Source organism: Arachis duranensis, chromosome 5 (assembly GCF_000817695.3).
Source record: "Arachis duranensis cultivar V14167 chromosome 5, aradu.V14167.gnm2.J7QH, whole genome shotgun sequence".
NCBI lineage: Eukaryota > Viridiplantae > Streptophyta > Magnoliopsida > Fabales > Fabaceae > Arachis > Arachis duranensis.
The window spans coordinates 64,427,526-64,432,547 of record NC_029776.3 but is presented as its reverse complement, the minus strand read 5'-3'; the positions used below and the strand labels follow the sequence as shown (position 1 = coordinate 64,432,547).

The 5,022-nt window shown below is 35.4% G+C and overlaps 1 non-coding gene across 1 annotated transcript; it reads left to right on the top strand.

Annotated features, from left to right (window-relative positions):
- The first annotated feature begins 579 nt into the window (after nt 1–579).
- On the top strand, nt 580–683 carry LOC127748177 (small nucleolar RNA R71). The gene has a single exon (XR_008010120.1). It is a non-coding gene; the product is annotated as a small nucleolar RNA R71 (small nucleolar RNA).
- The last annotated feature ends 4,339 nt before the right edge of the window (nt 684–5,022 follow it).

Genomic DNA, 5,022 nt, shown 5'->3' with positions numbered 1-5,022 from the left:
TTGGCTAAATTAGAAGTGTTTTGTTCAGAATTCTCTGTCTATTGCTGAGAAGATGATGGAAAAGGCTTGCTATTGCTCAGCCTATTGCATCCACCATGGTTAAAGCCTTGTTGAGGCTTTTGTTGATCCTTCCATGAGAAATTTGGATGATTTCTCCATGATGAATTATAGGTGTTTCCATAAGGTTCACCCATGTAATTTACCTCTGCCATTGCAGGGTTCTCAGGATCATAAGCTTCTTCAGAAGCTGCCTCTTTAGTACTGTTGGATGCGTTTTGCCATCCATTCAGACTTTGAGAGATCATGTTGACTTGCTGAGTCAACACTTTGTTCTGAGCCAATATGGCATTCAGAGCATCGATTTCAAGAACTCCCTTCCTCTGAGGCATCCCATTATTCAAGGAATTCCTCTCAGAAGTGTACATGAATTGGTTATTTGCAACCATGTCAATTAGTTTTTGAGCTTCTACAGGCATTTTCTTTAGTTGAATGGATCCACCTGCAGAATGGTCCAATAACATTTTTGAAAATTCAGATAGACCATAATAGAATATATCTAATATGGTCCATTTTGAAAACATGTCAGATAGACACCTTTTGGTCAACTGCTTGTATCTTTCCCAAGCTTCATAGAGGGATTCACCATCTTTTTGTTTGAAAGTCTGAACATCCACTCTAAGCTTGCTCAGCTTTTGAGGAAGAAAGAATTTATCCAAGAAAGTCGTGACCAGCTTATCCCATGAGTCCAGGCTATCCTTAGGTTTTGAATCCAACCATATTCTAGCTCTGTCTCTTAGTGCAAAAGGGAGAAGCATGAGTCTGTAGACTTCAGGATCTACTCCATTCGTCTTTACAGTCTCACAAATCTGCAAGAACTCAGTTAAAAACTGATAAGGATCTTCAGATGGCAGTCCATAGAACTTGCAGTTTTGTTGCATTAAGGAAACTAGCTGAGGTTTCAGCTCAAAGTTGTTTGCTCCAATGGCAGAAATAGAGATGCTTCTTCCATCAAATTTGGACGTGGGTTTTGTAAAGTCACCAAGCATCCTTCTTGCATTATCATTATTGGGTTCGGCTGCCATCTCCTTCTCTTGTTCGAAATTTTCTGAAAGGTTACTTCTGGATTGTTGTAATTTAGCTTCTCTTAGTTTCCTTTTTAGAGTCCTTTTAGGTAAAATTTTGAAAAAGATAAGATAAAAGATAAAAAGATTTAATTTAAAAATTTAAAATTACTTACTTCACTAACAAGAAACTACAAGATAAGATTCTAGAACTTAAAGATTGAACCTTTCTTAACAAGAAAGTAACAAACTTCAAATTTTTGAACCAATCACATTAATTGTTAGCTAATTTTTGATTTAAAGATAAGAAAAATTATTTTGAAAATATTTTGAAAAATATTTTTTTTGAAATTTTCGAAAAATAGAAAAAAATGAAAAAGATATAATTTTTGAAAAAGATTTTGAAAAGATAAGATTTTTAAAATTGAAAATTTGACTTGACTTGTAAGAAACAACTAATTTTAAAAAAATTTTTGACCAAGTCAACCCAAAATTTTGAAATTTTGGAGAGAAAAAAGGAAAAGATATATTTTTTGATTTTTGAATTTTTAATTATGAGAGAGAGAAAAACAACAAAAATGACTCACAACATGAAAATTATGAATCAAAACTCATGATGCATGCAAGAACATTATGAATGTCAAGATGAACACCATGAACACTTTGAAGATCATGATGAACATCAAGAACATAATTTTGAAAAATTTTTTATGCAAAGAAAACATGCAAGACACCAAACTTAGAAATCTTTAATGCATTGACTCTAACAAACGAACAGTGCATATGAAAAACAACAAACAACACAAAACAAGAAATCATCAAGATCAAACAAGAAGACTTACCAAGAACAACTTGAAGATCATGAAGAACACTATGAATGCATGCATTTTTTGAAAAATGCAAGAAATTTTTTTTTAAAGCATGCAATTGACACCAAACTTAAAAATTGACTCAATACTCAAACAAGAAACATAAAATATTTTTGATTTTTATGATTTTATGATTTTTTTTGAATTATTATTAAATTTTTTCGAAAATATTTTTGGAAAAACGAAAAAGAAAAGAAAATTTTGAAAAATATTTATTTATTTTTTTGAAAAAATTTTGAAAAGAAAATTACTTAATCTGAGCAACAAGATGAACCGTCAGTTGTCCATACTCGAACAATCCCCGGCAACGGCGCCAAAAACTTGGTGGATGAAATTGTGATCTTCAAAGTTGGTCTCTTTGTACTTGTATGAAATTTATTTAATGGCTCTTATCAAAAATACCCCAAAGAGATCATGGTGTGATGAATTGGGATCTTAATAATCCCTGGTGTGATCATAACTCTGTTCAACTTAACAAGCAAGTGTACTGGGTCATCCAAGTAATACCTTACGTGAGTAAGGATCGATCCCACAGAGATTGTTGGTATGAAGCAAGCTATGGTCACCTTATAAATCTCAGTTAGGCGGATTAAATAGTTTATGATGAGTTCGAAAATTAATAATAAACAGAAAATAAAATAGGATAGAAATACTTATGTAGATCAATAGTGGGAATTTCAGATAGGCGTATGGAGATGCTATGCTCCTCTTGAATCTCTACTTTCTTATAACATTCAACCAATCCTTCCTACTCCTTTCCATGGCAAGCTGTATGTAGGGCATCACCGTCGTCAATGGCTACTTTTCATCCTCTCGGGAAAATGGTCCTATGCACTGTCACTGCATGGCTAATCGTTTAGAGGCATCACCCTTGACAATGGCTGCATCCCATCCTCTCAGTGAAAATGGTCCAAATGCTCTGTCACAGCACGGCTAATCATCTGTCGGTTTTCAATCAGGTTGGAATAGAATCCATTGATTCTTTTGTGTCTGTCACTAACGCCCAGCCTTCAGGAGTTTGAAGCTCGTCACAGTCATTCAATACCGGAATCTTACTCGGAATACCATAGACAAGGTTAGACTTTCCAGATTCCCAGAATCCTACTCGAAAAACCACAGACAAGGTTAGACTTTCCGGATTCCCATGAATGCCGCCATCTATCTAGCTTATACCACGAAGATTCTGTTGGGGAATCTAAGAGATATGCGCCCGGCCTAAGGTAGAACGGAAGTGGTTGTCAGTCACGCGCGTTCATAGGTGAGAATGATGATGAGTGTTATGGATCATCACATTCATCAAGTTGAAGAGCAACGTATATCTTGGAATAAAAATAAAAGAGAATTGAATAGAAGATAATAATAATTGTTTTGAAACTTGAGGTACAGCAGAGCTCCACACCCTTAATCTATGGTGTGTAGAAACTCCACCGTTGAAAATACATAAGTGAAAGGTTCAGGCATGGCCGAATGGCCAGCCCCCATGGTCTAAGGACTAGGCATCCAGAGATTCCTAACGTGATCACAGGATTCCCAATACAATCCAGGATGATAATATGATAGTAAAAAATTCTATTTATAATAAACTAGCTCCTAGGGTTTATAGGAGTAAGTAATTGATGCATAAATCCACTTCTAGGGCCCACTTGGTGTATGTTTGGGCTGAGCTTGATCTATCCACAAGTTGAGGCTTTTATTGGAGTTGAACGCCTAGTTATGACCTGTTTTGGGTGTTCAACTCCGAGTCGTGACGTGTTTCTGGCGTTTAACTCCAGACAGCAGCATGTACTTGGCGTTGAGCGCCACTTTACGTCGTCAATTCCCGAATAAAGTATGGACTATATATTGCTGGAAACCTCTGGATGTCTACTTTCCAACGCCATTGAGAGTGCGCCATTTGGAGTTCTGTAGCTCTAGAAAATCCATTTCGAGTGCAGGGAGGTCAGATTCCAACAACATCAGCAGTCCTTTTGTCAGCCTTTTTCAGAGTTTTGCTCAAGTCCCTCAATTTCAGCCAGAAATTACCTGAAATCACGGAAAAACACACAAACTCATAGTAAAGTCCAGAAATGTGAATTTAACATAAAAACTAATGAAAACATCCCTAAAAGTAGCTTGAACTTACTAAAAACTGCCTAAAAACAATGCCAAAAAGCGTATAAATTATCCGCTCATCAGCCACGCACCAGAAATTACAGATCTCGTTCTCAGCGATTTTTGGGCCCTTTTTGGCACAGATCCAAGCCCAAAAAACACAAATTAAAAGGATTATAAATGGAGGAATCCACTCATTCATAAAAGGGATATAGAGAATACACACTTTTTAGGATTTAGATGTAGTTTTAGTGAGAGAGGCTCTCTCCTCTCTCTTAGGATTAGGATTAGGATTTATATTAGGATTAGGATTTGTCTCATCTTCATATCAGGTTCAATATCCCTTTATTTTGACTTCTCTATTATTTGATTATTGATGTTACCTATTTGGCTTATGACTCTTCATGATTGGATTGATTTTATTTTATTAATGCAATTGAGGTATTTCAGACTTAAGATTTCCTTCTTTTATTTATGTTATTGTTGCTTCTCATCTAAAGGCATTTTTATTCAAGTAGATTCTCTTCCCTTTTGGCTTTAATTGATTAATTGGTAACTCTTGAGTTGTCAAACTCATTGTTGACTGAATTTTGGAATTCATCAAGAATTAACTTGAGTTCCACTAACTCTAGTCTTTCCCAAGGAAAGACTAGGACTTGAGGAACCAAACTTATTCCGTCCACTTAACTTACCTTCATAGTTAAAGGTTAACTTAGTGGTAGACAAAAATCCAATCCTCGTCATAATTGATAAGGACAACTGGGATAGGACTTCCAGTTTTCATACTTTGCCAGGAGTTATGTTAGTTATTAATTTATTAATTCTTGCAAGCTACTTCCCTTGTTTAAAACCTTTTTCAAACCCAAAACACTGTTTTCCATAACCAATAACAAATCATACTTCCCTGCAATTCCTTGAGAAGATGACCCGAGGTTTGAATACTCGGTTATCAATTTTAAAAAGGGTTTGTTACTTGTGACGACCAAAACGTTTGTAAGAAA